Source organism: Balaenoptera borealis (assembly GCF_965194805.1).
Source record: "Balaenoptera borealis genome assembly, chromosome: 4".
Lineage (NCBI taxonomy): Eukaryota > Metazoa > Chordata > Mammalia > Artiodactyla > Balaenopteridae > Balaenoptera > Balaenoptera borealis.
In genome coordinates this window covers 89,758,477-89,779,473 of record NC_138861.1, presented here as the reverse complement: position 1 = coordinate 89,779,473, position 20,997 = coordinate 89,758,477, and positions in this window count along the sequence as shown.

Sequence of the window (20,997 nt, the reverse complement as noted above, 5' to 3'; positions counted from 1 at the left end):
TAAGAACATCTAAGCTTCATAATTTTGGAATTGAGCGACATGAAGAAGCATGTTAGATGAGGAAGCAAGGATGCACAGTATTGATCATTTATGTGAGGATTAACATATCTGTCTTAGCAGCAATAGCAGTAATAGAGTTTGTATCTATTCCCAGAAACAGAGTTATATGTGTCATCTCCCCCAACTCAATGGTCCAAAGCCTGGGAGCAATGGAGATTTCAGTAGATTTGTTCAGTTTCCGTAGTTCTCATGATTGGTTTTAAGGTTCTCCTGGAGAGCCTGTTAGTTACTTAATGTTCTCTGATCAATTCTCTTTCTGCTTAAAATAGGTAGGAACCAGGAACCTTGAATAATATACTTCTTATTAGATTGCCATCTCACTTATGATTTTTGAACCACGTAATTGAATATGAATCCTCGGTTGTCTTAAAAATTATTACATGTTGTAAAGCTATTAGACACTCAGAAAATTATATGTCATATGTCACACAATGAAAATAAATGGTAACAGAATGGCCAAATAGTTCAGAATACTCAATTCCTTAAGGTAGAACAATGTTTCTTGTGAGCAACTTACGTGTCATAGAATATCACTCAAATGCTAAGTATCTCTGGGTCATAAACTTCTGACTTCTTTCCCAAAGAAATTGTTAAACATCTAAGAATATTAAATTCAGCTAGTGAAAATTTTTTTTGGATAAATTTAACCAATAGGAATTGAAATAATATTCTGGTATTCTTCAATCTGCCTTGAATTTTCCCAGGTACAAACTATCAAATCTGGGTTATTCTTAAAAATGTGAAGATACACACAAGAAAGTTTTTTGCAATTTTATGGTTTGCAAATGAAAGAGCTGCATGACACAGGTTGTCTCTGAGGAGAAATACACCTGGAAGACCAAAGTAAAGAGGAGAGACAAAAACAAATCTGCTAAAGTAATTGGAAGCCTCTCAATCCAACCAGAACAAACATTAAACATAATCCAGCTCCTAGCCAGGTCAATATTAAACTTCATACTAAAGTCTGTTTACCTCAGTTCCTATTACCCAGTACAACATTTTTGGTTTCAACAAAAACTTACAAGGCTTTCCAAAAGACAAACTAAAACACAGTCTGAAGAGGAAAAGCAAGATTCAGAACCAGACTCAGCTATGACACAGAAGTTGTAATTTTTAGACAGGAAATTTAAAATATCTGTGATTCATATGTTAAGAGCGCTAATGAAAGAATTAGACAACATGCAAGAACAGGTGGGTAATATAAGCAGAGAGATGGAAACTCTAGGAAGGAATCAAAAGAAAATTTAAGAACTCAAAAAAACATTTTAACAGAAATAGTGCCTTTGATGGACATTCTTAAGGTAAAAGAGAAAAGACACACATGACCAATTTTAGAATTAAAATGAAAGAGAGGTCATTGCTACTGATCACGTGGCAATAAAGAATAACAAAGAACAAAATGAACAACTCTATGCCCATAAATTTGATAAACTCCTTGCTCACGAATGTGATGTGGAATGGACCAGTATCTTGAAAGCCACAAACTACCAAAACTCACACAAGGAAAAATAATCATCTGAATAGGCCTATAGTTAATAAAGAAATTGAATCAATAATCAATAATATTACAAGACCATTTCTTTTTCTAAAATGAAACCCAGATATCAAGAAGTTTGTCTATAAAATATCAGATAACCCTAAGGCTTTGTGAGGAAGTAAAAGACAATTAGTTATTTCTATGCGTAGATTATAACATATGTATTTTTTATTTTCTGGTTGTATTACTTTTCTGAGTTATACTTCAAAATAGAATATTGGCAGTTAACTTTTAAAAAGCAATTTCTTGCAGTTTGACCATTTGGATACAAATTAAAAAGAGGATTGAGCCACTATTTGTATGTTAAAATGTTCGAAATGAAAAGTAACGAGAGGTGATAGAAAAACAGAATATTTTGAGTGGCGATTTATGGGTTCTTAGTGTATTAGTTTCTTATTACTACAATAACAAAATAACAAATTACTAAAAACTCTATTAGTGGTTTAAAACAACACAAATTTATGATCTTACATTTCTGGAAATCAGAAGTCCAACATTGTCTCACTGGCTAAATCAACATGCCAGCACACTGCATTCCTTTCTGTGGGCTCCAGGGGAAAATCCATGTCCGTGGTCACTCAGGTGTAGGCGGAATTCAGTTAGTTCCCCGCAACTGTTCTGAGGTCTCCATTTACTTGCTTGCTGTAATCTGGGGGCTGAACTTAGCAACTAGAGGCATCTTTCTCATCCCTGCTCATGGCTCCCTACTTCTGGGAACTAGCAACAGGGTATGAAATCCTTCACATGCTGCCATCTGTCTTGCCTTCTTCTTCCATTGTCGTATCTCTCCTACCCACTCTGTTTGCTTTCTCCTGCAATTTTAAGGACCCAAGTGACTACCACACTGAACCCACCTGGATAATCAAGGATACTCTCCATATTTTAAGGTCAACTAATTAACAACATTAATTCCATATACAACTATGATTCCCTTTTGTCGTGTAATGTTAACATATTCACAGGTTTAACACCAGGAATTAGAACATGGACATCTTTGGGGAGCCATTATTCTGCCTACCCGTTAAGCTTTCAAACAAGATATCAGGTCTTCTTTCACCTTTCACAAAGACTGCTTTTGATTGGGAGAATTAAGCCAGTGAATATAAGGTAGGATAAACTCATGCTGGGAAATAGACTCAAACTTAGTGGCCTTTGAAATTTAATGGTGCATGCCCTCATGGAAGACTTCTGCTGTCGTGTTTAAACTTATTACCTCCTTTACTTGTTTATTGAAGGAACTGTCTTGATAGTGTGTGAAGTAGGAAACAATTTAGTTCTTTCCTACTTCAGCTTTTAGATGAGTGATGTTGGAACTCTTTCTCCTGTGCCTGGATGATACATCAAATAGAGCCATAGCCTTTAAAATCATATTCAAGCATTAACAATTTTATTTGTGGTCTTGTAATGCCTATTCCAAGCAAATTTCAAATTTGCAATCACATTCTCGTCAAGGTTTCTTTATCTTTAGAATGCAGACACATTTCTCACCTATTGTGACAAATTTTAAGGTTCAATGTTCAATTACTAACAATTTGTGATATTTCATACTTGATGCTAAGACATAGAACTTGTATAAGATAGATCGAATGTGTATAGCAAGGTAAATACAATAAGCCTATTTAGTGTAATGATTATAAGAGCACTGGAGTCCCATAATCTGGGTCATAATCCTGGCACTTTCTTCAGAGTTCTGTGTCCTGGGGCAACTCTCTGAATATTTCTATGCCTCAGTTTCCTCAACTGATGTAGCCCAAGCCATAAAGTTATTGAGTATTATTGAAGGAATACATAACAAGGCAGAGAAGAGTGCCTCAATAAAATATGCCCTAATTGCCTGTGGGATTTTTGTTTGTATGCTTGTTTTAATTTATTCACTTACGTTTTTTATATGCTCAAGTAAAGGTATAGAGGTTTGGTATTAAGTTATATACTGACTAAGGACTAATGCCAGCCTGGATATATAAAACATAGCAGAGCTACAATCTTTTACATCAATATAATTTAAAAATTAGGAAATAGACATGCATAGAAGAAATATTTTGACTACTAAATTAAAAAAATTATCTTTGTAGTAAATGTTAACTTATTTTTGGCCTATAATCTTTAAAATTGCATGTAACATGGTAATATTAGTCATACTACTTTTCATTCCAACCCTTAAAATAATTAAAAACATACTAAGGTAAGTAATGAAATATTAATGGAACTAATAAGCAACTATTTCCTATCCTTCCCTTTTAAAGTTACTTTAAAGAAAGTTTGTCCCAAATAAAAGGATTATACTAAAATCAGTGAGCTCAAAGAAAGAAAGACTAATGTAAAATAGTCAACATTTGTTTAATGGGCCAGTTTATTGCTCTTAGTATGAAACTTTCCTGAAAACTTATTTTTAACATTGAAACTGAGGGAAACATATAAAATAATAAAATATGCATATTTTATAAACTCCTTACTTCTTTCATTTAAACTTTAAGCTTTTTTGTTGTTGTTTTTAGTGGGAAGTTCAATTCTGACTAAGTAATAATAATATTACAAGCCCACTGGGTAGGGAGCCTGGGACAGGACAGTAAGTGCAAGCTAAGCACTTTAATTTTGCAAGTAGAGGGGTGTAAAATCCTAGACTATGATAAACCAAAAATAAATGAGGGAATTGGTATGAACTTAAAGAAGTTAAGTTCTTGGCTAAACCTCCCTGGGACTTTCAGGGTTTCGTTTATTAAATCAGTAAATCTAGGGAAATAAAACTTAACTTCACTCAGATATTATAGAAACTAATTCTTTCTTGAAAGCTTTCAAAAACACTGATTATAAGCATGGTGTTAAAATTCCACAAATATCTATGTGCTTCATATTTGTATTAAGACCAGCCCTTATAAGTAAACAGAATAAAGAATAGTCAGATGTATTATGAATCTTGTAGTTTCAGGGGTGACAATGAAATAAGAGGTAAAAGTTATTGAGTGCTTTATTATATATATGCAGATATTGTGAACATCACAAGCAGTTCACAAATGTCATTTTAATTTCTCACACAGTGTCTTAGAAAGATAATGTAGCTTGCCTTATATTATAAAGATCAAGGTAGGATTCAAACTCACTTCCTTCTGATACCACAGTTTGTGCTCTTTAACCAGTAGTTTAGAAAGGATCCTCATCTAGATTTATCTTCTCTCTGATGAAGTCACAATAAACTTACTATGTTGTCGTTTAAGATCTTAGTGGATAATAAATATAATAAAGGCTCTGTAAAAGATATATAGATAGATAGATAGGTAGTTATTAGATAGATATATAGATAGATAGAAATAGGAATGGAAAAGATGGAAAAGCCAAGAAAAATAACAAATCTTTCATGAGCTCCTGATATGAGAAAAGCACAGTCTAGTAGTTTAATGTAAGTCATTGACTTATTCATAAAATAACTTGAGGAATACCTCATGGTTTCCACTTTACCAATGAGCAAACTGATCTCAACTCAAAAATAGGAAGCAAAGGTCCCGTCGTACAAATTCTAGCTTCTTAGGAAGCAAAAGTGAAATTTAATCCCAGGTGTATCTGATTCAAAAAAATCTCTTTAGCATAAAAAACTCACAAATAAAACATATTATTCTATATTCATATTTAAGAACACACAGACCCAGTAGGATTAAATTTTACTAATTATTTATATGTCAAAGACTGAGTTATCTCTAAGCTTATGCATTGTTGCATTTTCTTGTCTAAACCAAAACTGCTGTTCTCCGAATAGACTTCTGCTCCCTTGTTTCCAAGAAGAATAGAAGTGGTATTTTAAACTTCTTTTTCTATGCTGGCAAAATTGGAGTTGCAACTGAATTTGGAATGTCACACGGGGCTGGACCATGGATGGACAATATACTTACTGTGTATGACCATTAAAAATCTCCTTAGAGTAGAGCAATCTTGGCTGAGAGACTGTTTAATTATACACACCCTATATTATGTTGGCTATCCATGTGTTCAGTGGAAAATAAAAACAAAAATTTCATGTTTTCTTTTGGGGAGTTATTTTTAAATTGTTTATAGAGTTGGAAATTAAACTCTCTAGCTGATCTTTTTTATTATCTTCCTAGGAAAAAAATAATTGGCTGTATCCCAATAAATTCGCTTCATTAGTTTTAATTTAAAAAAGAAGCTTCTTAAAATTCATAATGGCGTAACTTGGAATAAGAGCTCTAACTCTATTTATTTGATTATTCACTTAATAAATATTTATTTCCTGATAATCTTAAGGAATACAATGATGTTTGGATCACTTTTGTATAGCTGAAATTAAGTCATAGATGTGTACAATATTGCCTAAAGAAAATCTATGAAAAAAAAGGCTCTAGGACTACAACATTGAATGTAAGGAGATTGAGCCTGCAAAGAATTAGAAATAGTAGCCAGAGAGATATAGGGTGAAAGAAGAAAGTGCTGTCTCATGAGATTCTAGAGTCCAGAAAGTTTCATTTAAAAAAAAAAAAAAAAGAGTGAGGTAAATAATAAATGGCATTGAAAAAATGTCTTTTGGATATCAAAAAAATAAAGGCTACACTTGAATAAGTGAGGATGATTTTGGTGAAGTGATGAAAGCAAATCCAGATTTGAGTGAATTGAGATGGTTTTCTACAAAAGCGAGAACAAGGAAGTGTCAAAAATAGTAAGATAGAAAAGATGTGAAATAGTCATTCTACACCATAACTGAGATTAACATTTCTATTCTTAAATTAATGGAGTGCATGTACTATTTTTACTAACAAATAAGATTATTCTATAACAAAAAACAAATGTGATTCGCTTATTTTTTACTTTCTTGCAAAATTTATCTATGCCAATAAAAGTATAGTACATACAAATAAGGAAATGTAATATATGCAATTTTCCAAACAAATTAGATTGTTTCCGAAAAAAAATTCTATTTGCTAATAGAATTCACTGATGCAGGAGACCCTTGAGTCAAATACCATGTCTGAATTTTGAAAAAGCCCTATATAACTTTATGACCAATTATGCTGCCTGTAGCTATCTAGATAAACTAAAGGTAATTAAGTCTTCATGCTTCAGGATCTAAATTGAGAGCTAGCATGCCTCTATTGCAATTGAATTCATTAGTTAAATGCTCTATTACTCAAATATCACATAAAATTATCAAAAAGATCAAATATAGGTAGTCCTAGGGACAAAAATGTCCATTGAGACATTTTTGGTACCTTTTCAATGTGTTATCTGAAGACAAAGCATCTGTACACTAAATTTCTATTTGAGTTGATTTTTACTCTCTAAGCAAGAAAAATAAATATTGCATAAAATAATTCTCAATAGTGTAGGAAACCAAATTATACATTTTGCCTAAAACTGTCTATTGAGGTTAACAGAAATAGCAGTATTGTTTCAGAAAAGCAACTATTAAAGCTAGATGAAAGGGGTTGAAGAGGTGTGAACAGTGGCTAAATCTATTTTCTATTTCAAGTAAGATTTAATTACTCAGTTCACACTTCTTCAACAGCACATACTAAGTTATGAGAAGTTCACAATTGCCCTTTCTCAACGAAAGCTATCAGAGATGAAAATAATGCCGTGAAAAAAAATGTTACAAATGCATGTAAATACTCCTACAACTATTGAACATGGGGGAGATTTAGAAGTAAAGTTACATAATTTTCAATAGTAAATTACTTAATAATCTGTTAAGTAATATAGATTTCTTGTATATAGGTTTTAAGTTGGTAGATCATCTATTAGTTCTATGATTTTTGAAAAACTATATATTATAAAAATCTACTTATTAGGTCTTTATTTGGTTGAGAAATCCTACCAACACTATATATTGTCAGTCTATCCTCACTTCATTGTAGTCTAACCATCTGGAGATGATCCACATTTAAAATATTGTAAATCTTTATCCTATTAGGTTTTTCCTAAAGCAATTGTTTAATCCAAAGAAATAATAAAAATATACCATTCTGTACAGTGTAAACTATAAAAATATTTCCATGGTAAAAATGATCCTCTGTTTATCATTAATAAATTATATATCCAAATACTTATATATAAAATACATAATTATACATATAATCTTTACATGCACTATCTAATTTAATTTTTCTCAATCCTGTGAAACAGAGACTATAATTATCTCAGGATGAGAAAGACATATATATATATCCTGAATCTTTTCATCCTGAGCTCTAAAAGTAAGTTACCTTTCTGTTTTATTCATGTTTTCTGTGTCTACTTCTTTGACAAGAAGAATATGAATATATATTTTTGGTTCCTTTTCGACTAAGTATGTTGAGGTCAAGCGTACAAGTTGTGTACTGAAGAAAGCATAGCCTGATATTAAGTAAACAGGATAAAATCTCCCTTTAAAGATGTGTTTTACTTTGAACTTGATTTAGTATTTTTGTATGTCTTTATACAACAATTTAAAATTGTCTCCATTTTCTACTTATATACATACTTATTTCAATCTAAGTTATCTTTATTGAGAGAAACAGATATAGACCCATGATGCTGCTTTTCCCTATTTGATAAGAATTCCACGTGTACTACTACTAATGACCTTAATATAAAGAACTATACTGCTGATAACCATAGTGATGATAGCTAGCATGTATTGAATATCTATTCTATGACAGAAACTATGGTAGCTCTTTACATGTATTATCTCATTTAATTTTTCTAAAACCTATGAGACAGAGACTATAATTTTCTCCACTTTAGAGAAAAGGAAACTGAACTTTAGGGAGCCTTAGTTATTTTCCAAGTTGATATATATATTAAGTTCAAAACTCTGACTTGAATTTAGATCTGTGTTTTAGTAAAATGAATGTGCTTAATTACTCTTATATCAGGATATAAGAGCATTTTAAATTTGAATTCATTCTCCATTTAAAAACTCTTAGCGCAACAAAATCCATTAGCCCCAGTAGAAATGTAAGCTGTCAGAACCAACTTCACTTTTGTATTAGAATGTTTAGTGATGAGGTCATTGGTGTGACGTGTGTGTGTGTATGTGTGTGTGTGGGGGTGGGTGGGTGTTCTAGCATTCTTGATTAATATGCTGGTACCTTTGCAGAACTTTGTTCACACAATTTTGCTCAACAAAATCAATATTTGCAGCCATACAAACTAATTAACCATCAAATATTGATTCATTTGCTAAGGGATGAACAGATCCAAAAGACATTTTTATCTAAGAGAATACACATCAGCAAGCATGTTTTCGTGATAAGCATGTGAAAGGTGAAAAATGAGACTTTGTAATGCTTGAAGATGGTCTCACCCTCCACCTGGAGAAGTACTTTCACCTGCTCTGTATTTGAAAAACAAGGGCTCAAACCTAGATTTATAAGAAAGTGCCATAACTTTAAGTAGAGTAATGGCCTACACAGTCTTTGAATATGAAAAAGTGAAAAGTAATTTTACTATACATTAAAAGGAACCTGTCTCCCTCAATACCCTGAAACTGGTATTGGTAGTAGAGAAAGAAAAATTTTAAAACAGTGGCTTGTTCATTATTCTATGTAAGATGATGAATCCTAAAAATCTGGAAGAATATTAATCTATGAATCAGTTCTTAAGTCTTCTCCAACTGAAAAGAGATCTACGCTGGCCATGTTATAATCCAGTAAACCAAACATGGTTTAGCTGTCGCAATGCCATCATACAAGAAGAAAATTCATTCTGTCATATTATTGCAACTGGCTCCTTGCTTCTACCCTTAACCTTCCCTCTAATAATCCATTCTTAGCTCAGCAGTTATGGTGATCCTTTTTCAAAATGTGACTTAGCCAATGTCATTTCTCTATTCAAATGCCTCCAATGGCTGCCCATTTTCTTCAGAGTAAAAGTCAGAGAATTTATAATGTTTAATAGGACCTAAGTTAGTTGTACTTCTTCCAGACTAATCTTCTCTTGTGCACTATTTTCTAGCAACTGTGGTCTCCTCAATGTTCCTTAAAAATGTCAAGCATTCCTCCACCTCAGGGACTCACACTGGCTCTTTCTCTACCTAAAATATTTTCCCTTAACACATTCATATCTTCCCCTCTTGCATCCTCTCCTTCAAGTCTTTGCTCAAATGACACTTTCTTAGTGAGGCTCCTTTGACTGATCTATTGAAAACTTTAATGCCCATTACTCAAAATCTTCTCTTAGTTTGTCTGATTTTTTTCTAAAGTACTTATGATTGTCTTATATCATTTAATTTTTTGTCTGTCAACTACTATCAGAATGCAAATTTAACAAGAAAAGATTTTGTTCACTGAAATAAACATATACTTAAATCAGTGCCTGGCACATAGGAAGCTTAATAATATTTGTGTAATAAATAAAGAATGATTGATTGATTGATTGATTGAATTAGTAACCTTTAGTACATTCAACTTGCTAAAGTTGATCAATAGATATAGATTAGGCAGAATGTCCTAATCAAGGAGCTACAAATGATTTAAAGGTGAGTCAAGACATTGATTCTCCCAGCCTTGGGTCTGAGAGACTTGAGGGGGCCCAGTCTGGGTATCTCTGGCCACAAGAGGATTTTTCATTTTCTTCAGTATTCTGTAAAAACAGCATCATTTTATCTGTGTTTCTTGATGTATAAAAGTTTGAGAAGAAAATATTTAAGGAAAATGAAGTATGATCCAAATGCTGGAATTTTCAGGGGCTCCCCATTTCTCTCTACATCAGATTTTATTCTTAATATCATAAGAAAGCCAGACTATGATATTCCTTAGTCCAACAAATGCAGGTAGCCCCAACAAAACTGTAAGTTATCAGAGCCAATTTCAATTATGTGTTACAAAGATTAAGATAATGAAATTTTAAAATATTATTATATGAGATGATTGTAGATGTGGTTAAAACTAAGAAGGAAACAAATAAAAAATGAAATGATGGAAAGTATAGACAAGCACAGTAGACTGTTATGAAATTTATTACACATACCTTAGACTGCCTGCTAATGCCACACAGGTCACTGATGTTCTTTTCATTGATTTTTCTTCTTAAATCCTTTTCTCTCTGTTCCTCAGATTAGATAATTTCTATTGATCTGTCTTCATATTTACTGATCCTTTTTCTGCAATCACCAAAAATACTATTAGGGTCATCCAGTAATTTTTTTAAAATTTAAGACACTATTGTTTTTCTTTTTTCCACTCTTTTTAAATTGAAGTATAGTTGATGTACAATGTTGTATAAGTTACAGGTGTACAATATAGTGATTCACAACTTTTAAAGGTTATATATAGTTACTATAAAATATAGCCCCTGTGTTGTACAATATATCTTTGTAGCTTTTTAAAAAAAAATTTTTATTGGAGTATAGTTGATTTACAATGTTGTATTGGTTTCAGGTGTACAGCAAAGTGAATCTGTTATACTTACACATATATCCACTCTTTTTTAGATCCTTTTCCCATATAGGACATTATAGAGTATTGAGTAGAGTTCCCTGTGCTATACAGTAGGTCCTTATTAGTTATCTATTTTATATATACTAGTGTGTATATGTCAATCCCAATCTTCCAGTTTCTCTCTCCCCCCCCTTACCCCTAAGACACTGTAATTTTCAACTTTAGAATTTCAATTTGATTTTTTTTCTTGTAGTTTCTATTTTGCTAGTGAGACTTCCCTTCTATTTACTTATTATAGCTGTCTTTTTCTTTAAATTTTTGAGCTTTTATAATAGCTGTTTTAAAGTGCCAGTCTGCTAATTCCAACATCTGAGTCACCTTGGGGTCTGTTCCTATTGACTGCTTTTTTCTTGACTATATACCACATTTTCTTGTCCTACACATGCCTAGTGACTTTTCATTTATTGAGGACATTTTCCCTGGTTCTATTATGTTCTCTAAAGATGCTTGCTTATTGTTGTAGCAGGCAGACAAATTAGTACGTGATCACCAAGAATCTGTGGAGGCTTGATTTTAATATTGGACAGTGCAGATTTGTGTAAAGCATGAGTTGTTTATCAAACTCATCAAACTCAGCAGAACTCAAACGGCAAACTGTTTCTATTGCAATAGGCATCAGCTAAAATATATGCCTAATTCTTTTAGCTTTCCGGCTGTCATTTTTAGCAGGAACCCCAAACACATGAAGTTTAGAGTCAGGCAAATATTTGAGGGGAATCTACTCACAGATTTTAGGTCTCCCTCCTTTCCTGGACACCCACTCACCCCCAACCAATGTTCATTTACTCTGACAGCCCTAAACGCTCTCCTTGGACACCTTAAGTCGATAAAACTGTACCTTTCTGCTTATATTTCAAGCGGCCTCACGTCACACTGACAGGGGCATGACTTTAGGGAAATGTAATATAATTGTGAATGTCACCCAGTGAGTGTGGTTTTCTTCTTTCAAAGGTTGACTCTCTTTTAATATCTGCTTGCTATGGCCATTCCTCAGGGCCTTTGAAGAGTTTCTTTATATTTTGTACAGTGTTTGCAATTGTTATTTCCATGAGTATTAGAACCAACACCAGCTATTTTGTCATTTCTAGAATGCTCTTGCTAGTTTGTTAAAATAAATCATGCCTAGTTGATTTATCATAAATTATGTTCATTGTCTCAGGTAGAAATCTTAGAATATTGAAGACAGTTGTTTATCTAGTCATAGATATGAGTAGATGTTTACCTATATGGTAACCAATTCCTATATTAAAGGGAAGATTTACAATGCATTTTTCTTATTTATTAATTGCCTAATTAACTACTCTATGTCATATGCTGTACTTTATGTTGGGTATACACTGGTATTCAAAACAATTATGGGACAAAACTTTATATTTCATCATCTTTTTTTCTCTACATTTATGATAGGTCAGTCATTCAACAACTGATTAAATTATAGTTTATCTTTTGAAAACCAATGGATTAATAAACTACATGTTCTTAAAAAACAAAATTCATCTGAGTAAATTTGAAAATCTAATTGGCTTTATTCAGCAATCAATGAATCAGGCAGCATCCCTTCTAGCAACTTGGGTGCACTGAGGGCTTATACACAGTGGAGGGTTTTGTAGGGAGAAGGGTGGGATAAGGGAGCTATTAGCAAAAGAAAAGAAAGGATTATTTTAGGCCAGGACATCCTCTTTTCCCTGGAAAGAGAACAGCAAATGTTTTATCATGCAGATTGCCTCTTCTTCCTGGAGGTGGGCTGGTGGTGGGGGGAGATTAGAGAGGGCCCACATGACAGATTACCCCATTGGTACTGACCAGAAAATTTCTGGATGATTAAGATTACATTTCTGAGGAAGGTTGAAACTATAGTTAGGTTAGGTATTAAATCTAGGTCTGGTATCATGGACTTTAGCACCATTTGGGGCCTGTGGTTTTTCTCTTTAATGATGTTTTATGCTACTAGTATTTAATCAAAATTATGTTTTTATTATTTAAATTAATGATTTCATTGTTTATTTCTTATCATCAGGAAGGATTTAAACGAAGGTTGCATCTGAGAAGCACAAAGATATAGAGTATGCCAAAAATATAAAAATGATATTAGAGTCAGCTAAAGATTTTAATTAAGATAGGAAGAGATTTGCATATAGATTTTTTTATTGCCCAGTAATTTTCCACAAAGAAGAACAAATGTAGTAGAAAGTGATTTCTCCAATCATATGTTAATCACTTTGCATGTAACTTTTATTCATTGGTGGTAGGGGAATGTAATGGCATGAAACTCAGAATTGGATTTCAGAATATCTAGAATCAAAAACCCAGAGGATCAGAAGGAAATTCACCTTAAGAGCATGCAGCTATATATAGCATCTGGATATTATTGTTGTAAATACTATATATGTTTACAAATATGCCTGTATAAAATATACATTCTTTTTGATAATTTTAAATGTTTAAAAGGCTGTAATGAGCACAATCCAAAAGCCCTGCTACTGTACTCTGAGTGGGGAAAGTCCTGTAGTGATGGGCGATTAACTTTCTCTAAAGTATGCTTCAGCAGAACAATTTCTTTTTGATGTTTCAAGTGCACAGAAACCTTCCTACACACAAATGCAGGAATCTCAATTGTAATGGCCAAATATCCATTTAAAAATGAAAAAGCTAATCATGAAAGTCTGGCCATTTATCAATTCCCTGGTTAATTTATTGAACTCTATACCACTCTCTTCAATACATTTTAGGGCAAAAGTTTTACAGCTGGATTTCCTGAATGGCCTATTTTACTTGCCAAAGGAAGTAAACATGGGAGGTATTTTGTCTCCTTGAAAAGGTTATGAAACTATTTTGTAAAAACTTTCCCTTGGGGCCTTTCCAAAAACAACGGAGCCAATTCTATGTCAAAACACAATGAACACAACGTATAAGAAAACCAGACTTTTCGAACCAGCAGCTGGACTACCTGCAGCTCTCCTTAACAAGTGGGCCAATTCCGCCTGGGAACAGAATGAACACGAGATATCAAAAGATCAAAATTGTTTGAACCAGCAGCTGTTCTACCTGCAGCAGTTAATCTTTCCTGGCAATCTGTTAGAGACACAATTCCTCAGGATAACAGGACTAGGAAATTTTTGCTGACTCTGTACCTCTGGGACATGCTCAGTAACAGTTCTTCCAGCAAGCGTTTGGAATGTGTCAGCTGTACACTTACACAGCATAGAAACATAGCGCCTTTTATTTCAATTTCGATGTAAAGAAGTGAATATTAATAGTCATTCTCACTCAAAGAATACAAACCCATTTATTTTTTACATCTTAATTTCACCAGCAGGATATTTTAAAGTGTGCTAGCAGTAATATTAACTAAACTAAAACTGATATTTAAAATAATGCATGTAACAATGTGGTCTATAATTTATTTAAAAATCGAAGGCTATATATAGAAAGACACATGGGTAAGCTCACTGTGTCAGCCACAGTTCTATGTGACGTACAGATATTAGCTCAACTAATCAAACACTAGAAGAAGTAAGAACCGTAAAGACCAAGGACCTGAGACATTGAGAAGTTAGGTAATTTATCCATGACTACATAATTCACAACCAACAGAGCTGGGATTCAAACACACGCCATCTGAACACAGCGGGCATGTTCTTGATAACAATACCATGTTGCAGGGAGATGAACATTCACTGGAAACATTTCCTTCAAAGAAATATAGACAATTATGCCTGAATACTTGGAATTTTATATTGTTTAAAATGTATAATCTAGATCTTTACCTATTAACTATGGTATTGAATTTATTTCTGTATTATATTGTGTCAAATATAAAAACCATTTACAGTATGTTTAAAATATTAACGATATGGAACAATTCTCAAACCATATTAAGTGCTCAAGAAATTTATCACAATTAATGTACAATTAAAAAGGACAATTTGACTATTGCTGTTCTGCATTTTTCCGATTCAAGCTGTTATATGTGTGCATAATAGGTACAGGCAATCTAGTGATAGTCTAAATTGTTTAATTTGTGAAATAAAAAAATTTTTTATTGGGGTATAGTTGTTTTACAGTGTTGTGTCAGTTTCTACTGTACAGTGAAGTGGAGTTCCCTGTGCTATACAGCAGGTTCTTATTAGTTATCTATTTCATACATATCAGTGTATATATGTCAATCCCAATCTCCCAGTTCATCCCACTCCCACCTTGGTGTCCATAAGCTTATTCTCTACAACTATGTCTCTATTTCTGCCTTGCAAACCAGTTCATCTGAACCATTTTTCTAGATTCCACATATATGCATTAATATACAATATTTGTTTTTCTCTTTCTGACTTACTTCACTCTGTATAACAGTCTCTAGGTCCATCCACATCTCTACAAATGACCCAATTTCATTCCTTTTTATGGCTGAGTAAAATTCATTGCATGTATGTACCACATCTTCTTTATCCACTCATCTGTTGATGGACATTTATGTTGCTTCCATGTCCTGGCTATTGTAAATAGCGCTGCAGTGAATATTGGGGTGCATGTATCTTTTTGAATTATGGTTTTCTCTGGGCATATGCCCAGTAGTGGATTGCTGGCTCATATGGTAATTCTATTTTTAGTTTTTTAAGGAACCTCCATACTGTTCTCTATAGTGGCTGTATCAATTTACATTCCCACCAACAGTGCAAGAGGGTTCCCTTTTCTCCACACCCTGTCCAGCATTTATTGTTTGTAGATTTTCTGATGATGCCCATTGTAACCGGTGTGAGGTGATACTTTATTTTAGTTTTGATTTGCATTTCTCTAATAGTTAGTGATGATGAGCAGGTTTTCATATGCCTCTTGGCCATCTGTATGTCTTCTTTGGATAAATGTCTATTTAGGTCTTCTGCCCATTTTTGGATTGGGTTATCTGTTTTTTTTGATATTCAGCTGCATGAGCTATTTATATATTTTGGAGATTAATCCTTTGTCACTTTCTTCATTTGCAAATATTTTCTCCCATTCTGAGAGCTGTCTTTTCATCTTGTTTAGAATTTCCTTTGGTATGCAAAAGCTTTTAAGTTTCATTAGGTCCCATTTGTTTATTTTTGTTTTATTTACATTACTTTAAGAGGTGGGTCAAAAAAGATCTTGCTGTGATTTATGTTTATGTCAAAGAGTGTTCTTCCTATGTTTCCTCTAAGAGTTTTATAGTGTCCGGTCTTACATTTAGGTCTTTAATCCATTTTGAGTTTATTTTTGTGTATGGTGTTAGGGAGTGTTCTAATTTCATTCTTTTACATGTAGCTGTCCAGTTTTCCCAGCACCACTTATTGAAAAGGCTGTCTTTTCTCCATTGTATATCCTTGCCTCCTTTATCATATATTAGTTGACCATAAGTACGTGGGTTTATCTCTGGGTCTTCCATCCTGTTCCATTGATTTATATATCTGTTTTTGTGCCATTACCATATTGTCTTGATCACTGAGCTTTGTAGTATAGTCTGAAGTGAGGGAGTCTGATTCCTCTGGCTTCGTTTTTTTTCTCAAGATTGCTTTGGCTGTTCAGGGTCTTTTTTTTCTCCATGCAAATTTTAAGACTTTTTTCTTCTAGTTCTGTAAAAAATGCTATTGGTAATTTCATAGGGATTGCATTGAATCTGTAGATTGCTTTGGGCAGTATAGTCATTTTCACAATATTGACTCTTCCAATCCAAGAATATGGTATATCTCTCCATGTGTTTGTGTCATCTTTGATTTCTTTCATCAGTGTCTTATAGTTTTCTGAGTACAGGTCTTTTACCTCCTTAGATAGGTTTATTCCTAGGTATTTTATTCTTTTGTTGAAGTGGTGAATGGGATTGTTTCCTTAATTTCTCTTTCTGATCTTCTGTTGTTAGTGTATAGGAATGCAAGAGATTTCTGTGCATTAATTTTGTATCCTGCAACTTTACCAAATTCATTGATTAGCTCTAGTAGTTTTCTGGTAGCATCTTTAGGATTCTCTATGTATAGTATTATGTCATCTGTAAACAGTGACACTTTTACTTCTTCTTTTCCAATTTGTATTCCTTTTCTTTCTTTTTCTTCTCTGATTTCTGTGGCTTGCACTTCCAAAACTATGTTGAATAATAGTGATGAGAGTGGACATCCTTGTCTTGTTCCTGATCTTAAAGAAAATGCTTTCAATTTTTCACCATTGGGTATGATGCTTGCTGTGGGTTGGTCATGTATGGCCTTTATTATGTTGAGGTAGGTTCCCTCTATGCCCACTTTCTGGAGAGTTTTTATCACAAATGGGTGTTGAATTTGGTCAAAAGCTTTTTCTGCATCTATTGAGATGATAATATGATTTTTATTCTTCAATTTGTTAATATGGTATATCACAATGATTGATTTGTGTATATTGAAGAATCCTTGCATCCCTGGGATAAATCCCACTTGATCATGGTGTATGATCCTTTTAATGTACTGTTGGATTCTGTTTGCTAGTATTTTCTTGAGGATTTTTGCATCCATATTCATCAGTGATATTGGTCTGTAATTTTCTTTTCTTGTAGTATCTTTGTCTGGTTTTGTATCAGGGTGATAGTGGCCTTGTAGAATGAGTTTGGGAGTGTTCCTTCCTCTGCAATTTTTTAGAAGAGTTTGAGAAGGATGGGTATTAGCTCTTCTCTAAATGTTTGATAGAATTCACCTGTGAAGCCATCTGGTCCTGGACTTTTGTTTGTTGGAAGGTTTTTAATCCCAGTTTCAATTTCATTACTTGTGATTGGTCTGTTCATATTTTCTATTTCTTCCTGGTTCAGTCTTGGGAGCTTATACCTTTCTAAGAATTTGTCCATTTCTTTGAGGTTGTCCATTTTATTGGCATAGAGTTGCTTATAATAGTCTCTTATAATGCTTTGTATTTCTGCGGTGTCCATTGTAACTTCTCCTTTTTCATTTCCAATTTTATTGACTTGAATCCTCTCCCTCTTTTTCTTGATGAGTCTCGATAATGGTTTATCAATTTTGTTTATCTTCTCAAAGAACCAGCTTTTAATTTTATTGATCTTTGCTATTGTTTTCTTTGTTTCTGTTTCATTTATTTCTGCTCCAATCTTTATGATTTCTTTCCTTCTGCTAACTTTGGGTTTTGTTGTTCTTCTTTCTCTAGTTCGTTTAGGTGTAAGGTTAGATTGTTTATTTGAGATTTTTCTTGTTTCCTGAGGTAGGATTTTATTGCTATAAACTTCCCTCTTAGAACTGCTTTTGCTGTATCTCATAGGTTTTGGTTTGTCGTGGTTTTGTTGTCATATGTCTCTAGGTATTTTTTGATTTCCTCTTTGATTTCTTCAGTGATCTCTTGGTTATTTAGTAACGTGTTGTTTAGTCTCCATGTGTTTGTGTTTTTTACATTCTTTTCCCTGGAATTGATTTCTAATCTCATAACATTGTGGTTGGAAAAGATGCTTGATATGATTTCAATTTTCTTAAATCTACCATGTCTTGATTTGTGACCCAGGATGTGATCTATCCTGGAGAATGTTCCATGTGCACTTGAGAAGAAAGTATAATCTGCTGTTTTCAGAAGGAATGTCCTATAAATATCAATTAAATCAATTTGGTCTATTGTGTCATTTAAAGCTTGTGTTTCCTTATTAATTTTCTGTCTGGATGATCTGTCCATTGGTGTAAGTGAGGTTTTAAAGTCCCCCACTATTATTGTGTTATTGTCGATTTTCTCTTTTATAGCTGTTAGCATTTGCCTTATGTATTGAGGTGCTCCTATGTTGGGTGCATAAATATTTACAATTGTTATATCTTCTTCTTGGATTGATCCCTTGATCATAATGTAGTGTCCTTCCTGGTCTCTTGTAACATTCTTTTTTTTTAAAGTCTATTTTATCTGACATGAGTATTGCTATTCCAGCTTTCTTTTGATTTCCATTTGCATGCAATATCTTTTTCCATCCCCTCACTTTCAGTCTGTATGTGTCCCTAGGTCAGAAGTGGGTGTCTTGTAGACAGCATATATATGGGTCTTGTTTTTGTATTCGTTCAGCCAGTCTGTGTCTTTTGGTTGGAGCGTTTAATCCATTTACATTTAAGGTAATTATTGATATGTATATATTTATTACTATTTTCTTAAATTTTGGGGGTTTGTTTTTGTAGGTCCTTTTCTTCTCTTGTGTTTCCCACTTAGAGAAGTTCCCTTAGCATTTGTTGTAAAGCTGGTTTGGTGGTGCTGAATTCTCTTAGTTTTGCTTGTTTGTAAAGCTTTTGATTTCTCCATCAAATCTGAATGAGATCCTTGCTGGGTAGAACATTCTTGGTTGTAGGTCCTTCCCTTTCATCACTTTAAGTATATCGTACAAATCCCTTCTGGCTTGCAGAGTTTCTGCTGAGAAATCATCTGTTAATCTTATGTGAGTTCCCTTTCATGCTATTTGTCATTTTTCCCTTGTTGCTTTTAATAACTTTTCTTTGTCTTTAATTTTTGTCAATTTGATTACTATGTGTCTTGGCCTGTTTCTCCTTGGGTTTAGCCTGCCTGGGACTCTCTGCACTTCCTGGACTTGGGTGGCTATTTCCTTTCCCATGTTAGGGAAGTGTTCGACTATAATCATCTCTTCAAATATTTTCTTGGGTCCTTTCTCTCTCTCTCTTCTCCTCCTGGAACCCCTATAATGCAAATGTTGGTGCATTTGATGTTGCCCCAGAAGTCTCTTAGGCTGTCTTCATTTCTTTTCAGTCTTTTATCTTTATTCTGTTCCATGGCCGCGATTTGCACCATTCTGTCTTCCAGGTCACTTATCCATTTTTCTGCCTCAGTTTTTCTGCTATGGATTCCTTCTAGTGTATTTTTCATTTCAGTTATTATATTGTTCATCTCTGTTTGTTTGTTCTTTAATTCTTCTAGGTCTTTGTTAAACATTTCTTGCATCTTCTCGGTCTTTGCCTCCATTCTTTTTCCGAGGTCCTGGATCATCTTCACTATCATTATTCTGAATTCTTTTTCTGGAAGGTTGCCTATCTCCGCTTCATTTAGTTGTTTTTCTTGAGTTTTATCTTGTTCCTTCATCTGTGACATAGTCCTCTGCCTTTTCCTTTTGTCTATCTTCCTGTGATTGTGGTTTTTGTTCCGCAGGTGGCAGAATTATAGTTCTTCTTGCTTTTGCCATCTGCCCTCTTGAAATACAATTTTTTAATCAACTCATTTTACCACAGTCAGATTCTATGTAGCACTTTGGGTAGAAATATATGAGAGTAATTTTTTTTTTTTTTTTTTTTTTTATTGTCAGAGGCCAAGCAACTTACATAATGAAATCCAGATTAGAAGTCCTGATTCAATTATAAATACAATTATGACCTGTTCATAAAATATTAACACTCTTCTGGCAGTTTAAAAAATGTACACAAATTTCATCGAAAGAACAATTCTGACAAAAATACTTCGATTTTAGACAGTTTTTATAAACATTATATTTCTCAGTTTTGTATAAATGAGATTATTATAAATAATCTGTAATATCAGCACAAGTCATAAAATGCTCAGGCCACAGAATACTTGTTGTCTCCTGGAATTTTCTTCATTAGGTCACTTTTAGTGAGTGACCCACTAAAAGTGACCTAATGGAACCCATCTATTTCTGTACATTCTAAAGATCTCAGACTCTAAGGACAAAGCTGGGTTTGAACTCAAGCTTTGGCAGAATTTAGCTGTGTAACCCAGGACATGAAGCTACTGCTCTTGAATTCTAATTTGGATTATGGGGATAATGATAATATTCATCTCATACAATTATATATGAGTATATATTAAACGTCATAATATACAAAAATACCTTCGTGTCAGGGACAAACACAACATATTCAGCCACAAGTGTGACCAACCACCCCAATTTGGCCAAGATCACCCTAGTTTTGCCAGTGAAATCCCTCAGTCCCAAACCAGGACAGTTGGCCACCCTACACCATTCACACAAATACACCTTACATATATGTATCTTCATACTTTTGGGAGCACAAC